We start from the raw sequence: 26,298 nt of genomic DNA on the forward strand, positions 1-26,298 counted from the left end.
TATCTGAATTAGTCTATCTATACATCAAGTTCCAAGCATTATGTTGTGGTGACGAGCAACACTTTCACTCTGAAAATGAACATAGAGGAACAGAGTTTGGAAAACGCTGCTATTGTAAACGGTATTTATGTTTCATCGTGTGGCTTGACGTGAAAGGAAAGCCATATCGCCACAGCACACTATAATCAATCGTAACGTATGCTGGCAATTAGTTTGGTGTAAGGAGAAAACATGGCCAGTGTGAAAGGAGATTCGAACCCACGCTCCCACTTTTCTGACAAACCCCAAAAATGCAGCTCAAGGGAAGTAGACACAACTGAGCTCGTTGTAATTTATCAGCTTAGTGCGTTGTGCCACTTTGAGGTTTTGGATTATTCCAGTAAATTTCAGAGTGCATTCCAGAGTGAGTGAGAGAGTGACTTTGGTTCTAACCTGATTTTTTAGCAATATTCCAACAATAACACGGTGGGAACACATGGAATGGGCATCAAATATTGTACCATGTAGGGATTCAAACCCGGGTTTCCTGCGTGACAAAGGAACGCTTTAACCACGAAGCTAGCACACCACGCCTGTTCATGAGAACCTAATTTTGATCTGGTCTATCTTCGGGGAATCAATTAAGGAATAGATTTGTGAAACATAGCGGCATTGTTACAGTTTAGTTTAGTTTATCCCTTAGTCAGGATGTTCACGATGAAGTGAAATCTGTCTCACAATCCCTCATCCATAGATCCTAAGATCTAGCCCTGTCAGCTATGACGCTTTTTATTCTTTTCTGAATCTCCTATCTCAGTTGAGAGTTTTCTGTTTCAGTCACAATTATTAAGGGGCTCAGTCTCCGTTTCAAGAGCGGTTGGTAGCATAATGATTCAGTTTCTAAACCCACCAAGAGATGAGAGTTAAACTATGCTCAGCGTTGAGTAAACCAATCGAAAGACCATATTCCTACTCAGATGCGCACGTCAACGGCATCTTCCGTTGAGTCGGTGTGAATTCCTGGACAAAGAACAACAGAATTACTGACATGTTCGTCAGCTGCAACTCTGGTGAGAATAACCCGCAAGAGATACATGTTACAAAACAGTGCCACTTAAAGTTCATATAAGTCCAGGTACCTTACATTCACCTGTGGCGATAATAGCCAGCAGTGTACAACCTGTAAAACGGTATACATTTTTCTATTCAGTCAGTTATCCGTGTGTTAACTACCATGCTTGTGAGGTAACCTACCATGCACATAACACAGCATTGCTGACGATGCCGAATGCAACGCGAGGTTGCCTGGGGAACATCACATCCTCAGGCAGACAGTCAAGATAACATTTCGAAGCCAGATACACTTTGGGAAATATGCATTGGTCTTTTGCAGATAAAAGTATAATTAAAATCAAGACCTTGATAAACCCTGTGTCTAAACCCATCAAACACATGGGAGGTGCCATTGCGTTGCTGTGATTCCGTACTTAAACAGTTGAGGGACTTAATTACTGTCGAATGACTACATTCATTATTCAAACAGTGTGTGTGTGTGAGAGAGAGAGAGCGAGCGAGCGGGAGAGAGTGTGTGCGCGTGTGTGTGGTGTGTGTATGTGTGTGTAATTGTGACATCAGATACAGTCATTGTGAAAATCGCGTTATAAAACACCTGATGAAGCATAGATATGTTCTTGTCACTAAGCATGGGATGTTCCATACTAATCGCTTATCTCAAGGATTATTCACCATTTATTTCAAACAGAGAGGAGAGGGTTATCTTTCGTTACCAAAATTATAGTTTTCATCCGTTAAACGTGAAAAGGAGTCACTTTGTACCAACTGTGTAATAACGTTGCGATGTACACCATCTGTAAACAAAGGAGACGAGGGTTTAATGGCTCCGCACTGAGGGACTCGGTTCTGGGATAACGACAAGAGCAGTAGATACAGCTTTATGCCCCGAGATGTTTATTCTTGAGAGGGATTTGTATAACCCCCCGTAGTCCGATAAGAAACACGACGGAGCCAGTATTACGTAGTCGGGTACACGTTATTAAGCTATGAATCTGAAAGTGACACAGCCCTCAGCTGTAATCGTATGGGGTAATTAATAAAATGTGAACAATGAAAAATGTTGTATTGTTATCACTGCATGTTAGTCATACCTCGTATTTCATCTCTATTTAAAATGAAAGGGACAATGCCAATTGTAATCAAAGATAAGAACATATAGAACAATTTTGTACATTCCAATAAACCACAATCGTCAAATAGCGATGATGCCAGGTGTTCGCCATTCATGGCTACCGTATTCATGGCTACCGTTAAAAAGTAAAGTCAAGTGATTGAAAAGAGAACAAACAGGAACATAAGAGGTAGAACTGAAAATAGGAATCACATTGACAATGTTTTTGTCACTTGTGCGTCAGCTATGGCAATGTCCTCCACAAGTGTACCATAAAAAAGTTTTGAAATCTCCACAAAAGCCCTCGTCAAACAACCTGTCAGAAACAGTCATATGACGCTACTCGAAATGGACGTAGAAGACACGAATTCCGTTTTTGATCATGATAAATATTTATAATTACTCGGTTTGACTTGCGTCTGTTGTTACATAGCGAAAACAGAATTTAGGCAGGTAACGTAAGGGTATGCGAAGTTTAAATATGAATAACAGACATATGGCTGTGGTAGTAAAGAAGGAACATAATAAGGAATAAGGTAATACCCAACCACGGAGGCAGACTGTGTTTGTGGCACTGTTCGTGTATAGAGTAGCTACCAAACCATATGCATAACAGAGACTATTCATGTTTATAGTAGTGACCTCAATCTGTGTAGGGTAGTTACACAAATACATGCATGATAGTCACTATTCATGTTTATAGACCAACAATCTGTGTAGGGTAGTTACTCAACCATATGCATAACAGAGACTATTCATGTTTATAGTAGAGAACAACAACCTGTGTAGGGTAGTTACACAAATACATGCATGATAGTCACTTTTCACGTTTATAGTAGTGACCAACAATGTGTTAGGGTATAGCCCCATTTGTGCCAAAAGCGGACCGATGAATTGCAATCTAACCCGAAATCTAGTAAATATAACATACTCAACGAAACGCTAATTCATCGCAATTCATCGGTCCGCTCTTGAGCCAAACTGACTATAATTACCCAACCATGTGCATGATAGTGAGTGTTCATGTTTATAGTAGTGACCAACAATCTATGTGACTGTTTGTGTTTTGCTGTTAACAGCAGTGACCAAACGGGAGTATGATCATGATCAGTCACGTTCAATGCAGTCATCAGGTCGGGTTTACAGCAGTGATTCTCCAGGGGCAAACACAGGATTGCAAGTGAAATATTCAGAACAGAATATTATCCTTTGTATTTCTATTGTATTCTTTGTTATTTCTTTGTATTGTGTACACGTGGATAATTACTTTTTATGTGTTTATGTCGCTAATGGTGATTCAACTACCTTTTCGTAAATACCTGTTATGGCCACTATTTCGTTTGATTCTTAAAGCCGAATCGAAAAATGGACTCTTCGTTGCGATTATTGACCCTAGATTTGATGTATTTAAGCAATATGATAATCTCTCTTTTTTAATTGTACTCACAGGCAAAGGATAGCACCTTTTTACATGTCTTTATGTATTTTGCATAATGCGTTTATGATTAATCTTGTGCAGCAGAAGAAATTTCGAAAAATGTGTTAGTTTCTTTGTTAGTAAGATACAGCATAAGATGTATCATGAATACCCTGTTTACAACATAGTGCAATGTCTTCAAGTTTTTCTTCTCTGAACAGTGTTTAATTGTTTCAGGGATATTGGCACCAATACGAATTAGCATATGATTATATGCTAATTAGCTTACACTTAATGTGAATGTGCATGTCGTCAGTTTGGGATTGTCATGTACATTGGTCAATCTGCAAAATCCTCTAGTTCAAAGAATTCTGACAGTGTTATGAAGAACGTCCAAAAGTCCTCTAGATAAGAATTGGCTGAAAGGCCAATATAATCAAGAACTTCCACACGTACTCTAAAATCCCAAGACCCGTGATGGTCCCGGTGTACAATAGGCCTTCAGCAACCCATGCTTGTCGTAAGAGGCGACCAGCGGGATCGGCTGGTCAGGCTCGCTGACTTGGTTGACACATGTCACCGGTTCCCCATTGCGCAGAGCGATGCTCATGTTGTTGGTCACTGGATTGTCTGGTCCAGACTCGATTATTTACAGACCGCCGCCTATAGCTGGAATATTGCTGAGTGTGGCGTAAAACTAAACTCACACACTCACTAAAATCCCAAACTTGTCACAAAGAAAGTTTTGGTCTATTCTACCAGTGCGAATACACGCAAACGGCGTAACACCATCGCTGAACCTGCTACTGCCAGTGTGATGAACCATAAGCAACGCTGCTGTCTCACCCTGCTAGGCATTAAGTATAATACAGTCTGTGTTCAAGCTTCGCTGTAAAGCCACGATATGCATACAGTGAGCTGGTTGGAGAAGCCTACTGCCGGACGGCTCGAAGGAAGCATAGTAACTGATTTTAAAGCACATAGAAAAACCCAACACACAAAAAGGTAACATTCCTGCAGTATCTTTTACATGCATCGCTACCTTGACGTCAGTGTGTGTCTTATCAAGGTCACATAGTGTAACTATCTCACCTTTATGGTTAAAATGGCAGTTATACTTCCTTAATATTTAACTAATCGCAGTTGGATTAGATGGTGCATACGCATGTAGGAGAAGATAGTAAAGTATAAATGGATAGTGGTGCCAGATAGCCGGATATACATGTAGGGTAGCAGGTACAATATACATGCAGGGAAGGAAAGTCCAGAATACATGTAGAAGAAGACATCCCAAGTTATATCTTGGACAAGACATTCTGATATACAAGTTGAAGAAGACAGTCTAACATGTATAGGAGAAAAAACAATAAGACATGACCTGTTGGATAGTCAATCAAATATAAAGAGGTAAAGACTAAATAACATGTATATAGGAGAAACAAGTAAAATATGCATATAGGAGAAATCACGAAATATACACATGGGAGGAGATAGTCCACAATACATGTAGGAGAAGATGTAAATGTGACATAGAAAAAGCACTGATCTATTTTTTAAGACGTTATTTGCCTGTCAGTGAAAGAACGGGTTAATCGCTCACTCGTTCAAGGTGTATACGTAGAGACACATTTACACAGGAAATCAGGAATGCACATGTGTGTAGATGTCTCGGTGTTGAGTGTCATAATAAGTCTGGGCAAATCACATACCAGACAAGATTAAGAGTTTAAACGCTTTTATTATCTCAGATAGATAAGTTGTAACGTTTATAAATCCTAGACATGTTGATGTTCAGGAGTAGTAGGCCTGTATGGTTAACTGTATGTTGGTGTCTTGCTATCTTTGCACTTCTTTCAAAATCGCGTTATCAAACTACTTGGTTGTGATACTGATGCTGACGTTGTATGATGCACAGGATGGCGTATCGCACATGATGTAACACGATGCCAGCATCAGATATTTTATTTTTTTTTCATGTAAAATCCAGCACACCCATAAACCTACAAGCTTGGCCAGATGCCATTTCCTTTGGATAGAAAAATACGTTTAGACATTTATCTTGAAACATATCATCCAATGAAAAGACAATCGTTCTTGTGTATCTTTTACGAAAGGGATACATAGATAAACAGGGGTGGAGGGGAATGGTGGAATTTAATGGAAAACAGTCTGTTGTGTGGGCAACGAATCAGCAGAACATCTGAGCCCAGCTCAGTGTTCAGTCTGAGCTTCGCTGTAATAACGGTGGTACCGCACATGCCAGTGTTGTGTCCCTTCGTCACGACACAAACCACGACAGTGGCTTCCAATCGTTGCATTTTTAATGTTTCCAAGTCAGCACACTATCGGTACCTTTTCCAAAACAGTTTACGTCTGGAGCCCAGCATCACTTTCAGTGTCCAGTCACAAAAGAAGACACAAGAAGAGTGTGTCATATACTAAGTATATAAAATATCAACCCATCCACTCATCTGTTCATCTATCAACTGCCTCATTCGTGACACGTCTTCCTACAACATGGCAACAAATCCTACCTAGCCCATTTACACAGTTTACTTTATTCAAAATTACAATTTCGGTAATATTCAGCCAAACCTGTATGGTACCACTGGATTTCCCCCAAGACCACACCGTTACATAGTACTGTTTTGTGGCGTCGGCCAATAAACAAATACTTACCTTTGTATGCTGTGTGTGTTCTACCAGTAGGACAAGACAAGTTTGCTCTCCTCCTTTGGTGCAATCACTGATTTTCATGATCTATTCCTATAATTCCACCATTGTATTGACATTCCGTTGAATCTCGTCGTGAAGGCACTGACGTTCAGTCTTCATTTCTCTACGTCCTTTACCAGAACAATTTCTTTTCCAAACATGTTCCCGTTAATACAGTCACCGTGACATAAACAGTGAAAGACTACACATTGTGACGTAAACCAGGGCATTTACACTGTGTGCGAATTATTCGACATTAAGAAAACACGGTTTTGTGGTATTCTTTGTCAAAGAATTATTGTCGTGATCAAACGTAGCATCAAACCTTGATCATTTCCTAGCCAAAAAAGGATGTGGAGCCTCATTACAGATCTGCTGGTATAGGTATTTGTTTCACATGTGTTAAAGATAGAACATGTAAAGATGTATTTTTCAAGGAGGCACTGGACACCTGGTAGTATGCTGAACAACCATCGTACAGAGAACATTGAAACATTTTTCTGTTTGTTTAACGCCACACTCATCAATATTCCAGCCATATGATGGGGACCTGTAAATAATTCAGTCATGACAAAAACAACCCAGTGATAAACAGCATGAACATCGATTTACACACATGTGTTACTATGACAGCGAGCTCGACTTTCTAATACAATTAACCGCCTCTTATGACAAGCATGGGGTGCTGAAGATCAGTTCTAACCCGGACCTTCACTGGTTTCCTGAAATATGAAATCTATACAGCATATTAGTTATTATTATTACGAGATTTAATTTTGTTGCATTAGTGACTATTAGTAGAAGGAATATCTGAGAAAGAATAAACACGTGGTGCAAAAGTTGTGCAAAAAAAACCGCATTCCCTGGAGAATGGGAAACACGCCAGCATTAATTTGCAGTTCCTGGAAACAATATCTTTAAAAAACTCTATACGACACGAGGGCGCACATTCACATCAGTTTACGGGATTTGAACTATTGAATTTCGTCGTTATTGATTCACTGAGGCTTTTCCAAATACCTGACCAGGCTACAAGCCAAAACAAGGGATCCTCTGTCTTTACCTCCTGCTCAGTTCCATCCTTCTCGTATTCCGTGCTTTGAATATGAACAGATGGAACCACCAGCCCCAGTTTCACCCACCAACATTTACCGAACGATCTTTCATCTTTACCGTTACGGTGGAATTTCAGAGAGGGGAGTGAGTGGAGCTCCTTACAGAGTTGAGAGGAAGCACTTAATCATGATATATGCTTAGACACTGAAGTAATTGGGTAGCTGGGAATTTGAAGAGGACCAGAAAAAATAGACTGTTGGAACGTCGTAATTCCGACTCAGCATGTATATGACGATAGCCGTGAAATGGGGAATCTTATTGGATTTTATCGTTCTTATAATTTACGTCGCGATGAAATAGCTTGAAGTAATATTTTTCAAATATCCACGCATACTGGTGAATGCGATCGGCTAATTCTGAGGGTTGTGCGTCATTAGCAGTGGTAATAAAATGCAAAACTCATTCATACACGCGCATGAGAGGTCTTTAGCGAATCGTTTCTGTTTTGTAAAGAACATTGTGTAAAAGTGCGTGCTGAGAACACGTCAACACACGTCAACAAATATATACTACCCTCTGAAGTCCACAAGCAACCCCCTCCCCGAAAAAAAACAATAAAAAAACAAAGCAAACAAAACAAAAGCACTATTCCCCAAAATAAAAGAAAACAAAATAACAACAAACAAAAAACCACACACACATGTACATGCCAAAAAACTAATAAAATGCCAACAAACCAAACCAAAACAAACAAAAACAGCGTCAACAACAAAACACACACACAAAAAAACAAAAACACAAATAAATATAAAAAGCAATAAGCCCCCCCCCCCCCCCCCAAATCCCCCAAACTCATGACAGTGGTAGTCCCGTTTCTGCTACAGCATGTAGTCATTTGTAGATGTACCTTCAACATCCGCAGGAACAAAACCATAAGTATCAATCGTGCTATGATAACAACCACACTATATGTCACAAAGATAACCTTTTTACTATATCTGGGAGACTGGATTTCTGATAAACGAAACTACATTGAATGAGGTCAGTATATTATTTTACCAGAAATAGAGTGAATAATGTGAAACGATGTGTGTTCGAGACATCGTTGCTGAAGATAACAAGCGGTACAACTAGTGTGAAATGCCAAGGACTTCGACGAGAATATCGTGGAACTCACATTGAGAGGTCATAGATGGAGGAGGATACATGGGTATGGACGCATCTTCTTAAAACATGGGTATAATTTCCATAATCATTCTTATTCCAGTTGGGATCATATCTGTCACAGTACATATACACATTAATTTTACGGTAGCTGAACTTTTGATTAGCTTGCGCTCAATATATGGTACACACTCGCACTGAATGTGACCTGGATTCTGGTGGTGACGTGACTCTAAATGGCAGCCCTTATGCTTTGCCATCCTTTTGACACCAATCAACGTGGTGTACACGTAAAGAATGTTACTTGAATCAGATCTGTATAAAAGAATACAAGTAATCATGGGTCCTGGCTACATTAAGGTATGTTTTCAGAAAAATACCACACAGGCCAACACAATGCTTGCACGTTATGAAATATTATTTCACACCGTAAAACCAACGGATGCCGGGCAGACAAAAACCCAGCTTGTAGCCAAGATATCAAAACATCCTTTTGAACTCCCTGTATAATAGTAGCAACAGAAAGAGATCTCATGTCATTAACCTCCGCCTGAAGATAAGATGAAATTGGTATTCCGAATATTGTAATGAACATCAATTAGGTTATTCGACGTATTGTGCTCAAGGGACAGCAACTAGTGAAGAAGTGAAATGTGTATTGTATCCACAGCATTGTACCCATCCAAGATATGCAAGCGTGCTATTTGCAATGCTGAAGACAGACAATGATGCATTGGCTCTGATCCCGTAGCTTTAGGCTGCAGTTGACACAATCCCAATACCGTCATTCATCTGAAGTCTGTATGTTTGTATGTTGCAACCTCACGCTCTTATATTGCACCTGACAAACAGTCTTCTATATGTAGATGCCAAATCCGTATCCCAGGCACTCTATGTCTCGGAGCTAAATGCAGTGTTTGTTTTGTGGGGAATCGAAGCAGATTATTCAGAAATGACCTTTTATTGGTCAATTGATTTCCAAAGATATTCTTATTAAATGTGATTAGCCAGAAGGGGGAAGCCAACGGGGAGCGTTGCCATGGAAAAATCATTTAGATGATGTCGGGATTTCTGAAAAGAATGTATGTGATGTTATACCACGTCATACCTTCAAATCACATTTATATTCTTGAAAATGAAAACACAATATTATATATTTACTGTCATAAACTAGCGTCCAAGAGAAACGCCACCAAACATTTTTCTAGTCTAAATCAAAACTTAAGTTAAATATGGTAACATTAAACGTTTTATTGCGATAATCAATCGTTCAGCAACAGTCTTTAATGGATAACAAGAAGAAAAACAACGCAGTTCGTTATCGCATGAATGACACTGGGGTGCATTATCCAGTATTCGATCACCAATGCAGAATCGACTGGGAGGTTTTACGACTTTCTGGGCAGCACATGTTTCTCAATGCCGGGTGTGGTCACCTCGAGCACTAATGCAGGCTGAGTCTTCTGGTGTATTGATAAGGGATCCGACGCCATTCCGTTAGCAGAGCAGTTGCCAAAGTTCCTCGTCAATGGCTGATGTTGGCGTTTCCGAATACGACGTCCCAGGTATTCCCAAATGTGCTCAGTTGGGGACAGATCTTGAAGATCTGGAACTTGCTTTCGTAACCAAGGTTCACATTTCGCCATTGTCGCTGCTGCCAGTGTGACAGTCCTGGTTCATCTCAATCAGGAGGAGTCAGTCGTCTGTTGAAAGTCTGTCTGCTGATTTCAAGTCCAGTGATGCAAGCGCGTGGTGACGTAAAAATGACGCATCGGTTCCTCAAGTGAAACAGTCGTAAATACCGATCTTCTTTATACATATCAGTCTACCACCATTTGGCCTGTCTGCAGTACTGCCAGTCTGTTGTAGACGTCTGACAAGTCTTCCGATCGTGGATTTGCAGCATCCCATGGCTCTAGTCACGTGCTTTTGTGCCTGTTCCATCTGTAACATACTGATTGCTCTCTCCCTCTGCTCTTCTGTTAAACGAGGCATATCCCTGGTTGTCAATTGATTAACATGACGTAAGAGAATAAACCTCGTTAGCTTTTATACCATAATTTGATACGGGTGACTTTGTGCACAGCTTCCATTTTGTTAGTGTAAAATCGTTTTTTCTCTCACAAAATACGACATGCAAGTGCACGAATTTACTGGGAATAGACACACTGCGTTCGAGAGATGTGTTTTTAGCTATTTACAAACAAACCGGCAATTATTTTGACAATTTAAAATCGTTTCTTTTGGTCGCTAGTTTAGTTAATCATTATATGTAGACAAAGAGTCTAACCTGTGTTGGATGGATACATGACCAGAGTGTTATCCAATGCACGTTGTATACATATACACTTACAAAAGAGACTATACAGAGGAAACATTTGAATTTTAGAAACATATTTTATACACACCATGCTGAATCGTAGTATGTGGTGAATGGTTACTGACGGGAAAACGTTTGAAAAGAAGAACGAGTGAGTGAATGAGTCAATATTTAACGTCACCTTGAAAAAAAGAATCGTACACTGACATCAGCAGTGAATCGCTGAAAACTACCCTACATGACATGCACGTGCATCACGAAATTGTGTATCCTAACCCAAGCTGAAATCTGTGACTGTAGGTTTCAAAAAGTGAGATCAATGGTAATGGCACTGTACACGGATCGCTTCGCATCGCATCATCAGGTGGCAATGTGTCCAGACAGACCATCTCAAAGCTATGGACAAGACACACCAATACGGAGAGTGTTAATGAGTTGTCATTGTCGCTACATCCGGATGGGACACCCTGATTCAAACACCACGGCCACATCAACCACAACAATCCACGTCCCTAGACTAGGCAGAATCTCCGACCAGACAGTGCACAATTGTTTATGGGAAGCCAGACGTTCTGCCAAAAGACCAGTTCAAAGTTACGTCATCAACTTCAGCGGTTGATTTTTGGAACATGCCAATGCTCGACCTCACGTTCCGCGTGTTTGACAGAACTTCCTCCAGCAAAAGAACGTTCAGGTGTTACCTTGGTCCTCTCGGTAACCCTGTTTGTCCCCCAGTAAACATCTATGGGGTACTCACGGTCGAGGCTTGCGCCACCGTAATCCGAAACCTACGCCATAAGAAGTGCACACAACTCTTCAGCAAGAGTATCAAAAGAATCCTAGAGACAGCATTCGGTATCTCCTTTCTTCCATGGGTCACCGCCGCCAAGCTGTTATCGATGTTCCTGGTGGTCACACCAGATATTTCACTCTGAACAAGTGACTTTAATAGCCCTCTCTGGTTTTGCCAAACGCTCACAGCGATTATTGTACTGTAACTGAGCAATGATCTCATGTTTGAATCAGTCATATGCACTCAGTAAGTAAAATGCATGTATTGTTTCTGTATGTAAGAGTGTATATACCCACGGTCCCATGTGCTCCCTGTGTTATTTGCTCTCACCTTCAAGCGGCGCTTTTTGAGCAATGTGCATTCACCTGCTTGTCAGCACCTGGTATCATCGCGTGAAGATATCTGGTGATAACTTAATGTGGTTATATGGTAAATATGCTTATTTGTTATATAGTATTGTTTATAATGCATGTCTGTTGTTGCATGCTTTGTATTCAGTCAATGTATTGGTTCACACAGCCTTTGTTTTGGGAATAGATACAGGAATCTGCACATCACAAGTTGGACACATTTATCGCTTTGAAAAAAAATGCCTTGTTAATTTACGCAGAATGTAAACTTTTGTAACCTCACAGTGTATCCTTGGGCCTGTTATATTAAAACTAAATTTTGATTGATAGTAAGACTTGCAACACTGACGAGGTTAAGACATTCAAATTATTTGCCGTCAGGATAAATAGACATGGGTTGGCAGTTTTTCTCGCCATATCCAAACTTGTCATATCCATAATCACACCTGTCAACGTGCAATCTGTGCTTTCATTTACCTGTCTTGAGTCGATAAAATTAGACTTTTTAGCATATTGTTATGTACGGTATATGCAGCACACCTCCTTCACACTAATAAACATTGAAAAAGTTCTGTATGAGATTGTACGGAACACTAAAAGGGCTCAGTAAAGAAGATAATTGTAGTTCATCATGACAGTAACAATGGGAAATGTATTGTTGACATTTCTTGCATTCGATGACATCGACAACCAAGCAACGTGACACGACCTACTTCCGGACGTACTGAATACTGAAGTTATACAGCATTTCTGGTTAGCTCTGAGTCGTTTTTCACAAAGTAAAACCTACTCAGTCAAACAATTATCTGGTTGATAATTTGCCCTGTAGAAATCCAACTATTAGCGTTACGTGTACCCTGAAAAGGAAAGAAAATTCTGGGGAATGAATGTTATTTACTTTACCGTCTAGGACTAACGCCATGCTCATTTACTATCTTACAGACATGAAAAGGGCCACTCAGTTGTTCGGGCAGGCGATAGCAACGTAATACAGGTTAATACTGTTATATGCAAACATTGACTTTATCGTGTTATTAATACTACTGAACAACATATTCCGACCTTCGTTTTATTAGTGATTCGATTAAAAATACTGATATTTAGGAATAGGATTTTTACGCCTACATTTTCTCAGTAAAAGTAAGATATTTTGCGGTCTTTATGGAAACGTCTCTTTAGAACGGAATAAGTAATTTGTCATCCATAAGGTATCGTTCTTTTACTGTTACTTACTACGTCAGACAATTTATTCACACTGTATGCAGATCTTCTGTAAATGGACTAGAACCACGCAGGATGTGAAGGAGTCATAGGCTCTAGTTCAGTGTGTGAGTGAGTTTAGTTTTACGCCGCACTCAACAATATTCCGGATATATGGCGGTGGTCTGTAAATAATCGAGTCTGGAGCAGACAACTGAATGATCAACAGCATGAACATTGATCTACGCAATTAGGAACCGATGACGTCAACCAAGTCAGCAGACCTGACCACCCGATCCCATTAGTCGCCAGAATCACCTTTCATGGCAAGAATGGGTTGCTGAAGGCCTATTCCATGCCGGGCCTTCGCGGGCCGGCTTTAGATTCAACAGCCGTGATATCATTCGCGGAAAATAAGTTATTATTGATTATTCTAATATCGCGGACGTTAGGCTTCACGCCTTAGTCTCATTTCGATATATAATCACCTCGTTAATGATGAAGAAAGAAAATACATGTAGGAAATCTTTTTCTCAGAATATATATTATTACGGGAGTCTGATACTTCTGGTTTTGGTTTCACATGTGTGTTGTATCAGATTGTACATAAAAGCCAACGTGGATCTGTTGTCTACCATCGGTGGTCACTCCCAAAATACTTTAGCTCTTCCGAATCTTATTGTACCAATAAGACTACCATTCAGTCGCATACCTGCACAGTGGGTAACCTCGTCATGTCATTCACGTTTGTAGTATATTAATGCTATCGTGATTATATAGTTACCAAAGGATGGGCGAGTTTGTTTTTTCACGCCGACCCTCAGCAATATTGCAGTTATTGGCGTCGGTCCGTAAATAATCGAGTCCGGGCCCAGGGAACAGTAATCAACAGCATGAGCATTGATCCACGCACATGGAACACGATGAAGTGTGTCATCTAAGTCAGCAAACCTGACTACCCGATCCCAATAGTCACCTCTTACGACATTGGTTGTTGAAGGTCAATTGTAATCCGGACCATCACGAGCCAGTTAGCAAACAAGCAATCGCTAGCACCAAATATCTGTTTTCAAGGCTTTCGCAAATTAACCTTAACTACAGGCTAAATTCGTAGTTTCACCTTTACAATTAAGATACATGTCCTCTGAGGAATCTGTAATGGAATCCGTGCAACACAACAAAGCTAATGACCAGAATTGTGAATAAAAAAACGCTTTTATACGAAATTTAATCAGTGATATAAACCAATGCAAGGAAGCTGATAATGGCTCCGAAAGGGATTCTGAAAACGCTTTTGAGCCCTAAGAAGTTTACCAAATAAGTGCGTTTCTTGACCTCTTATTTTAAATACAAGTACGTTTTGTATTTCAATCATTCCTGTTTTTCACCGATAACCAGATCTGGTTTCCTTGCATGATAATTTAGCATTTAATATTGGATTATCCAATCATTTGAGATGCCATTTAGGCACATACTGATAGTGTAATTTAGACAGGTCACATCAGAGTTGTGTGTTTTGCGGTTTGTCGCCTTCTTATGGAACACCAGAATATCCCACAGCCACTTCCCCCGTAAAACCTTTAACTACACGAGCAGCCCAGGGTCGTATATAACACTCCCTACCGGACTCGTTCAAGCTGGAGGATATGGAAATTAGAACATGTATCCTTTCATCAATACGCTATTATAACAAAGAAGAAGTAGCTCCGTAAATCTTTACTTGTAAGGAAATTGCTTTACGGCGTTTCATAAAACCACCATTAATGTGGTAAGAATGCAGGCGAACGCGCCACATCAAAATATGATAGTAAGAAATCAATAGAATTACAACGACGGTATCAACCGTCAACAACCAGATTGGGGCGTAAACACATAATAACGGGGCTGGATTTACGGTCGGAGATAAACAGTGTACCTTTATGTCGCTGAAGCTGGACGTGTGGGTGCCGTTGTGATGGTGGGCTCGGCAGAAAGCTTCATCGCCAGTTTGTGACCAAAATTGCCTGTGAACTGACAGGATGTCCTTCTGGCAGGTCCTGAAGGTTAAGAGTAGCAGCAGACGGTTGTGTGTTAAGTGGTGATTGTTCCCTGTGTGATATGTCAGTGAGTGCGAACATGGACTATCTTCGTCGTTAGGGTGAATGAAGATTTTAATTAGGCACATACTTGATTCATCAGGTATAACATAAACACAGCAACGCAAAGCGACTGAGTTTATAAATCTCAGTTAATGCATTGTTCATATTTAGTTTTGTAACCAAAACCTATACCTATCTGACAGAGTTTCGTATCAGTTGTTGATTGTACTTTTATTTGATGTCTTTGAAGACCTTAATAGTACTTTTTTATGTAATAATCCTGAGAACATATAGTTTGCAGCTGTAGGAAGAAATAATGAAACGCATCTCTGGCCCTTATTTATTATTATTATCACTACTATTATTTTGCAGTAAGCTAATACCTAATTTCAAAGTATCTAATGGAACTCCTTCTGTTTTTAAACGAATCCTGAATCGTGTAATTTGCGTATGTATTCAGTATACACGATAATGGTGCAAGAGTTGGGAAACACACCTTTAATGTTGTTGCCTTGAAGAAAATATATAGGTAGAGACGTTTAGATGCCTGCCTCATGATTGGACCTCCAAGATAACCATGCACGTCCGCCAGACAGATGCACCAAAAAGACGTATGACCTTCAGAGAGAGTTGAAGGTCAAATTTCAAACATATGTCTGCTAGGGATAACCCTGTTCAGAACACACATTTCGGACATACACGTGGGTGTTCTGCTTTGTATAACGATTTCACCTAACTTTATGTTCAATATGCAGTCCTTCGAGTTCGTTCCATGACCGACATCGATCGGTTTGACTAATATGGAACTAAAATGTACACCGATACAAAATTTGAGAGGCTTTTTGTGTCGAGCATTTGGGACCCTCAATCCTGCTGACGGTTCAAAAATAAGAAAGAATTTTACCCCGGAAAAAATCTAAAAGGCATGCTATCGACCTTTGAAGATTTCTTTACAAGCGTTGTGAAGATTAATGGCACCTTCCCGGGAGAGATATTCTCACGACTTATTCCATCTCTGACAACACTGGAGTGATAAGATTTCGTAAAGTACGTATGAAATATCAGCCGCTTTATCACTCTTAGTGTATATAGAATTATCTAACAGCACTAGTCATATCAGTGTCTTATACTGCCTATTTCGATGTATCTCGGAAAGAAAGAAATAACACGTGAAGGTGAAGATACAATTTTCGTTGATACACGTAACACGGTCCCAGTAATTATGCTCATATTTTTCCAAGTATTAAAAATATTTTTGCCTTCTTCAACTCTGCGAATTTAAGATCAGACAATTATCATAATCGTACTTATCAACACACAATCCATACCGGATAGTAAGCAAATATATTTGGTCAAAGGTAGATGCAATTCGTGCAATTTATTTACTTATGCGTCTACAAATAATCGTAAATTTGGTAAGCCTATGACATACGACATGGTTAACGGTCTAGGGTTGAGAGAAATCAAAATCAATGTCGTCTGTGATAAAACCTGTGATGGCAATTCCATTTGTGTATGATCACTGTGATGGCAATTCCATTGTGTACGATCAATCAGCCTGCTGGCATCTATGACAAAAATATCTCAAAGCAAATCTCTTCTACCATTGTGGTAGTTCCAAACCTCGACGAATGTCTGACAAAGTGAAGGAAGTTTATGAATTTTAGGTCCCGTGTGTATTTTCTGCATGTTTGTGCCATGAAACTAGCACATTCATCAGTCAGAAAATGAAAATGAAAATATGATACGTAAACTTACTTTCCAGTTGTGAAAAAGTCTTTTGTGAATCGAGTATACCGAGAACACTCTGTATGGTGGATGTGTACAGCTTTCGTGGAAGCTTAAGGCTACTTGCTGTGTGTGGCTAGTGGCTTGGAGTTATATGTATGTTATACGTGTGAGAGACAGAGATGGTTTGAGGGATGGTAGAGAAAGGTTTGGGTGCAGGGACTGGAAAAGAGGTCTGGAAATAGAGAGATGTTGGGAAACAAAGGAGACAGGTGTGAGAGGTGGTACGGGATAGATATCTTTTATGAGAGTTTACATTCATGTAGAATGGGATGATATGTAAGAAAGGGATGTGGAAATGGCGAGACAGAGACGCACACACACACACACACACACACACAGAGAGAGAGAGAGGGGGGGGGCGAGACAGAAATGAAGAGGTTTTAGTGAGATCAGAAGGGACAAAATGAAAGGTGTGTGAAGTAATCCTTTATCTTGACAACTATGCGCGCGCTGACATTTTCGTTGTCTGTATCCCTATGGCATTGACCTTTGAATCAGAAATGTCATGGACGAACTGTGCATAGGAATCTTCCCTCAGCCAGCACCCATATCAAATTAACAAATCGGAAGTCAGCAGTAAAACAACATGATCATTATAACCTGGAATTTTGAGTCAATAAACAACCTGTGGTTGAAAACATGATCAAAGGTCCATGCCATTTGTGCACGGTAACACATAAGTTGAAACGGTGCACATATACCACAATGAAGAAAAGCAAAAGCGGTTCCGAATATGTCAAAAACACCATTCTGTTCTGAGTTGAAACCAAAGGTAGTTTCACATCCCACACACGAATTTGGATCCAGTTCATCTGTGGGATACATTAAATTAGAACAAAGATGTGTCTTCCTGAAGCAATGAGATAAAACCATACAAGAAATAAGAATGTTTCCGTGGACCAGGTTCGGAGGCATGCATGCGCGAAAGGAATGGTACATGGTAGGACTAGTCAAACGTGATTAAATGTGCTGGTTCCTCTCGACGTGATGTCAAGGTAATTGAATCTGGACTCCATATAATATACTGACCATGCTATGACCGGTGGTGTTTATTGAACTGGAAGGTTATATGCCAGTCAATAGAAAGCTCCAAAGAATGGTTCTGTCCAATATTGTGTGATATGTCGTATTTGGTTACTAATGGAAACGCTGTGGAGGCCCCAGGCTATCGAAGACAGAGCCCCAAACTCGTATACTTTCAGGGTATCCTATATGTATCGAAAACTCGAAAAAGTTTGTATTTTAACAAATACTGCGGTTATACTAACAGCATACGAAAGATTCTCCCGAATAAGAACCGAAAAGAGTATAGTGGCATTATTCCCATATCGCTGCAAATCACCCTGTGCAATTTATTAGAACTGATACGGCAGAGCTCCAAGTTGGTGAAGGCAATCTGCATATCAAGTGTTAAGTAACCCTAGCGTAGACTCACCACCTAATCTGCGCTCAGACAGCAGTAACGTACTTAACACCGACCGGTAATGGCCTACTGTGAGACCTCTCGCGTCAACTAGGATGGAAAAGTGGTCACCATTTCAACAGCCGTGCAGGAGAGTTTGCAGGAGAGTCATGCCGCTGTCCACTGGTCAGATGCTGAGGGAAAATGAGACTGGCGTCCATGTAATATGATACAGCGTATTACCATGAGCACTCACAACACAGGGATGCAATAAAAGGATATATCGACTGATTTTATGTTAATAGTATCTCTACACTCAAATCTTCTGTCACAATGTTCGCGAACCGCTAAAAGTGTTGTATAACTGTGCTTCCATGCGTTGTGTTAATTTGTTTTCATATAAAATCGTTGATCATTCACGAATCATTTCCAACTACACAATAACATTTGTTATTTTCCATCAGTTTGTAATCGTTGTGCAGACTAAGCAACTTGACTGAATCCGGATCCGCAGACTACCAGTTCGTATCCCAAACTTGTTCCAGTTATGCTACGTTGTTAGTTTATATCTTTGCAGCAATCGTGATTTTGCAAAATGTGTCTATGTCATGTCTGTGCATTCACGTTAGAAACACGTAAAACTATCCTGCCCAAGATCCTTCATTCACTTATTTTGTTTTTTCCCTTTTTGTAATTAAAAACGTATTACAAAAAGGCCAGTTTTTATCATTTTGTAAACGTATTAAAATATACAAGAACAGAGAGGAACTAGTAGATTCAGGTGGCTTGCACATGTCCAGCCAAACGGTAACCAACAATGCAGTTATGTTTAATGATATCGTTGAAGTATGTACTCTATATTATATCACATATAAAGTAAACGCGTCATATTCAGTGTTTTGAAAGCGTTGTAACATCTCGACCTTCGACGTCTGTAACGTCACAATTTATATAACAATTATGCAGTAGACTGAAAGAATTCATTATTGCAACTCTGTGTCAAAGACGGTACCCAGAAATAAGACATGCAATAATGCGCTATGGCTAATGTAACCAGTACATGAAGTCAAAGGTCAGTAAATCTATTCCTTCTTAGACTCTTAGAGTCGTCACTGCAGCCTACCAGTGCCGATCACGTACTTCACACGCTGACTGGTTGCCCGTTGCCAGTGTTATGGCGATAAACATGATATATTTGAGCGGTTTTCCACTGACCCTTACTCGTCGAAATGCTCAGAATGGTAAACCTCATCGTTTCCCGGATCTTGTGTGGTATTCCACATGTAAGGTGCCACAAGTACGAGCCAAAACGTCTCCTGTGTACCAATGCTGTCTGTGTTTTACAAATACTAAAAGATGTATGTTGATAAGCGCATAAACAGATAGGAATCCAAGGATCTATTTATGTTACATTAGATTGTTATAGCAGGTGCGTAGTTGCAGAACGCACTTTACATTTTTTTGTCTTTTTGTCTGTTTTTGCTTCCTTCGCAACCATGGACAAGTTTGTGCATCGGTGTTGCAACGCTAAAAGTGTTAACATTGTTGAAAAGTTCAAGGCGATGATTTCGAATGTGTCCATGACACCTCTATTTAACAAGTGACGTGGATACATTACCTGTTGGTGTCATTGAACATGCGCGACTGAACGCCGTCATTTGGCAGTGATTAATTAAAACCGCGTTTCACAATACCATCGGATGCCTACATTCAACTGTCCTTTCATAATTTTATTATGATTATTGAAAGTCAGACAGACAGATACAGTTTCATTTCGTCATTCATCTTGTGAATGTTAGACAAATAGCCTGGCAACGTTACAGAACTTAAATCTTTCAACTTCTAAATGCCCATGAAAGAATGTCATACAAACTGCTAATAAATAATATATTGTTAGTTTCAACTAGATATCAACTTCAACTCTAAGGCAATATACACTCCTAAGAAAAACTTAAGCAAGACAAATTTTTAATCGTTTTTACATTTTCATTTATTGAAATTGCAAATCATGGAATAATGGAAGAGAAAGATAATACGTATGTGCAAAACGATTAACAAAATGAAATGAAATGGACTTAAGTATCATCAAAAGCATGTACGTCGTGCAAAATGTGCTGCATTGATAGAAGAAAATATTAACATTAAAGTTCAAGTAAGTGCGAACAGAGAGGTAGTGTTCACTAACGCTTATGACCATCGTCACAACGACAGAAAGTTTTTACACGTCTTTGCATTGAGCGAAAGAGTCTTTGAAGTTTAATATCATTCATGGATGAGCACTATCATCCATACAAATGAAGATAGCACCCGCATGTGGAGCCAGACGAATGATTACCGGTACGTTTTAACAACTCAGACTGCGTCTGTGAAATGTGGAGCTCATTCATGCCACACATTTTGCATGCTGTTTCTGAGGGTGGTCGTGATCGGGTGATGTTATCACAGTTATCAGATATATCCATTTGACAGTCACTGAAACTTCTGTATTCTTTGAATATTTCCCTTTCAGTGCCGGCAACAATCGGTATCGACATTGACAAAGAAATCACACTGAAATACCGGTTGGTTAATTTATGTGAGGACTATATACTCAAACTTGATTCATGGAGTGATTTTCACGAATCAAGTGAACTGATGTCTAAAAAGTTTTTTTCATTATCTAACTAGAACGTGTTCGCATCGGCACCTTTAAAATGAACGTATGACATTCAATGAAGTACCTTTGAATTCGATATAAATCCTTCCAATCTGGACAGTGCACCGCAAAACACTCAACCCATCACAATTGGTTTAGTTTTTAATTTCAACATTCACAATACTCGCACAGTTTGAGTAAACCAATCCATATCAGGAATATAAATACACTTTTATCACACTGGTCTTCGTGGAGGGTTTGACAGCCACTGACTTCAAAGAGTGTGCCCCAAAGATTACTTGAGATAAGATCCAATGATAATACGCTGCATCCGAGTATTAAAGAGATGTGTTGAATGAAGTACTCCGGGAGAAGAGCCTTAACTTGCTGCACTGCTTTGAGCATCCTTCAACTCTTGTTATTAACTGAAATTGCTATAAAGCACATTTACGGATGCATGCCTATGTTGAACATGAACTAAAATGACATCTACAACGAACGAATGTATCCACCTTTGCACGTTTAGTTACTGGTAACATTCGAGCATATTCAGAGGGTGTTCAATTGAAATATGTATTAAGTTTGGAACGTTCAGGGCGCTGGTTGTCTTACTGAAAGACATGATAACATACCGATTCCCTTCTCCTCTATAACTGTATGATGATAAAAATATTCATCAAGCTGTCTACTGCAGCTTCCAGGGACGATTTATCTAAACGCTTTGGGTGATTCCATGAGATTAACCTCCCTTTGTATTTTCTGCGTTTGCTTCTAAGATAAGCGACCGACTGTGATTTGTTGACATATTGACGATCTGCAGATGCCACAATGCGATTGCAAGAAAAGACCTACCACCATCCCAGCTTTAGACGTTTGATGGTCTTTCCGAGCTCAGTGCACCCACACACATATTGGAAAAAGTGGAAATTGCTCCAAATGTCAAGCTCTAATGACGAAGAGGGATCTACACTCAAAATGCAATATTTCACGAAGCACATCTTATATCTGCTACAGAGCAGCCGGAGGGAGTTGACAGTGACATGCAGTTATATAACACTGCGTTAAACTAAGACAGAAAGAAGTTAATATTTCCTCTGTAGCATCCTTTGGGGTCCATGTTGGGATCTGGGCGTTGGAAGCTTTGAACGAAACTATAACGTTTATTAAAACACGCGTTATATATTTCAAAAGTTATAACCTTCACATAAACTGTTAAATGTTAAACGTAAAATTGACATTAGTGTTGATATAAAGCCTTTGTAACTGACACAAAACGCCAAATTCAGCAAGAGTTTTCGAATAACCCAAAGGGTTATTGTACGTTTTCCTGAACATCTTAGCATTTACATTACCCTTGTTGGTTTTACATACAAGCGTTGCGTCTGTACGTGCTGAACTGCGGGGGTCAGTTTTGACAAAAAACCTTACCAAAACAACAGTTGGAAACTATATAGAGAATCGTGTTCGAGGTGTTGTAATGTGTTTAAATCAGCTTGAATCGCCTATAAACATCTGACAATGTCTCCAACAATATGTCTGTTTCAAATATCCAGAGGCATGTTTTCTACATATTTGTAACTCTAAGTAAATTCTCATTTCAGTACTAGAAACAAGATCGTATTTGTTGCTAAACAGCTTTCAAAAGTTTGAGTATGGTCAATTTTGGAGGAGACGAATAAACGTATGGAAATGTCAACATATTATCATTTCAGCAGTGCGTAACTGAAAGAACCTTGAAAAGATGATGCAACGTTATGAACAGATCATATGTTGTCAGCAGCAGTAACCCTGTTCATATTTGGTATTCCACCTTACAGTGTAAAAGTACAGATATGTACCCTTTGTTGATTACACTGTAGCTGAATGTATTTTGTTTAGCTGTATCGCGGATGGATTGAAGAAAAACTAAATAAATAAAACGAGTAACGGGAGCCTGATTTCTAATCGCAAAATTTAAAAGATTGAATTAATTTGTGGGAAGGTTACATGGCATTTGTCCAATAGGAGAATCTCTTACACTGGACTACAGTTACAACGATCTAAATTGCATTTGGACTGAAAGAAGAGGTCGTGATAAAATCACTTCGTAATATGCTTCAGTTTATTCGATGCAAACATGTCATACAGTCGAACCCCGGACGTATCCGGAAACCCGCCTTCTGGATGATCTATATGTGAAACGAAACTTCAGTTCAGTAACTGTACTCGTTTAACCGGACTCCGCACACTTGAACGCGTGCCTGTGTCACGTCAATACCGTCTACCGCACGACTATGTGATTTCATTCTTAACCCATCGGAAGACATTTGATGTGAATTGATCAATTAGCAATTAAAACACTAGTCATGTGGTCACTCAGGTTGTTCATTAGGATTTGGCGGGTGTGAGAACATATCATCAGTAACGAAAACACATGTTAAGTATTCGATTTTCGAGTGAAACCAAAACGTCCGGATGAACGGGTTCGACTGTACACGTAGTGTACTATATACAGCCGAAATTCTGAGTATTGTAGTGCCAACACTGAAACTATGTTTAGGATAAGTGAGCTCCAAAGGAGAAACGTTTCTTTGATGTAGCTTTCAAGATGTATTGCAACAATATAATCAACGTGGCGTGGTACACCTTTGGACTCATGGATTTCAATCGCATCACATTTTGGTAGGGCTGTAAAGCCTACTGAAACGTTTCGCAAACAATAACAGCTGCAGTATAGGCTGAGCTCTTTCCTGGGCATGCTGAAGATGCAACATTAGAGTTCTAGCTTTCTAAACATACATTATTTTAGATCAAGTCCTAATTAAAGACGACACCGATGTACGTAGTGACGCTTCAGAAATACGCGCATATCTACTCCTCTCTTTAGAACATCTTCGAAACCCGATATTAAACTTGTTTACCGACAATGTTTCAGGTTAGTCTTTGGCGATATATATACTCTGGTCCTATCAACGCTTTTAACCACATATAAATCACTACTCGTGGCATTACATACTAGCCTGAAGCCATTCCCAAACCCGTTATAATGATATAATAAGAGATCACGTCGGAGATTAGGCATACTAAGTCCTCTAAGTGTCTTCTTGAAGAAGGTTCAGATTATCAAATGCTTTTAAGCAAACACTGCCATAGGTCGTGTAGTTTCTTTATAACCTGAGTCTCATGTATAATGGCCGTTATACTATAGGTGCTCATCGTCTTATTCCTGGTGCGGTTTATAGAGAACTATAGATGCTGCTATTGCGTCCGTGTTTATGTTTTAAGTACAATACTGAATATAGATTGAGCACGCAGACGGTAGTATCGGTTGAACAGTCCTTCAAAGCACTCCTGGTTGCAGCATTATGTGAGGTAGCGAAGAAGGTCGAATGCGTGTCTTTATGGTGGGTACATTGAGTAACAACACTTTCCATAGCCTGAACATAGGGAAACAGGTTTTTTTTCTTTACGTACATACAGTCATGTAGAAGTTGAATTATGCAGCAAAGAAAATTTCATTTCGGTAATAAGTAATATATATCTCAAAGCAATTCAGTTTTGCTTGCAGGGACATGCGTATCCTTATGTTCTGTTACAACTAACTCATTACTTTTATTGTGCACATAACATTTGAAGGAACTCCATTGTAAGACAATCATTAGACGCCACTAAAATCAGCTTCTGTGCACTACAGATGGGTTCATTGACGTATATGTCTTGCATGGCAGCTTTACTGAGGGCATTTATATGACATGGATTTGGATTAGAAGCTTTGGTGTCCTGTTCCCTGTTGTATGATTCACTCACAAAGATTGATGTACTGTGTTCTTGGAGCAGGGCCAGTAGTTCTGATGTTCCCTAACTAAGCCGAAACCTAGTTCGATTCCTCTCACTGATATCAGTGTGGGAAGCAAATGTTGGGTGGATCGTGTCATGATACATCTCACACATACCTCAGCCACGCGTAAAGACTCGTCGAGGTCTTTAGGAATAGTACAGCTGGATGTGATAATGCAATTGAAAGAAACATGTACTAACATTCACAAGACTAACGAACAAACTATTATCACCACCATCTTCAAACCCATCATCATCTTCGGTGTATGTCGACTAAGATCGCTGTCAACGTGAAAAACCGCTGTAATGCAACCTTGACGTCAACACGGCGGGGACGTAGATAAAAGGTTGAGGGGCTGGACCCGTGTAAATATTTACCTGCAGTTTCTGTGACCTAGGTAAATATTGACAATGATGTGACTGTCGAGGTTCCCTTGATTCACGGTTGCCTTTTCTGGTTAATTGTCCATGTAACCAAACCCGTCACTCCACCATTGTAATGTTAACTCCCAATTACGTGTCCAAAGTGTCCACGTAGAACATTCATTTTTATCGTGAATTCATTTCATATCATATCTGGGTAAATTTGCTCATATCACTTCTTCCATGTCTGATTAAGTCCGAAGAGAAATATAATAGATGTGCTGTCTCGTCTGGATCATGATGGGATGAATTTGGTAGCACTTCCCTACACTGTGCGATATATGAGCTCTCTCCAAGTCATTAATTAACTGGTTCGGATCAATCTAGAGCCATACTTCGAGCGTGCAATTGACACAGACAAGACAAGAAGCTCTGTGTATTTACACAGTCAATTTGAGAAATGGGATTATCAATATCTAATTTCTATCATCGTCCATGTGAGAAGGTTTCGGTTTTAATTTCCAACATAAATCAGGAAGCTGGTCGATGGAAAGACTATGGTATTGGATGGAACCGTTTCCGTTGGCTGTATAATATCAACAACACGAAGCGTGTATCACAGAGAGACAGGGACATGTCCCTCACATCTTGACAGCTCGCTCTGTACAGTGTAATTTGTAATTGGAATAAATCTGTAGGAATAAGGAATGCACTGTAGATTAAACACGAGACGTTCCATTAAGACAACACAGTCTATTACCCTTAACGGTGTGTATCAAGGGTGTGCTGTTGATGCGATGATCAGGAACAAAGAGATCACTGTCGTTTTCATACATGGTAGAATGATTAGTTTTGATACACATCTTTTACATGGTTGATTGTACCCACTCCGGTTTGTTACAGATGAATGTGCGATATGAGAACTATATGTTTGTAATTAATATCTATTTGGAGTTAACAGCAATTCCACAAAGGGAAACAGTCAAATGGCAACTTGGAAATTATTGATTTAAATTTGCCAAGGGAAATAATCT

The 26,298-nt window shown here is 39.7% G+C and overlaps 1 protein-coding gene across 1 annotated transcript in view; it reads right to left on the bottom strand.

The window, feature by feature from the left end:
- Window positions 1-26,298, bottom strand: part of LOC137277490 (G-protein coupled receptor GRL101-like) — an 80,328-nt gene that overhangs the window by 53,155 nt on the left and 875 nt on the right. The gene's annotated exons all lie outside the window — the stretch shown is intronic.

This window comes from Haliotis asinina, chromosome 3 (assembly GCF_037392515.1).
Source record: "Haliotis asinina isolate JCU_RB_2024 chromosome 3, JCU_Hal_asi_v2, whole genome shotgun sequence".
In the NCBI taxonomy this organism is placed as follows: domain Eukaryota; kingdom Metazoa; phylum Mollusca; class Gastropoda; order Lepetellida; family Haliotidae; genus Haliotis; species Haliotis asinina.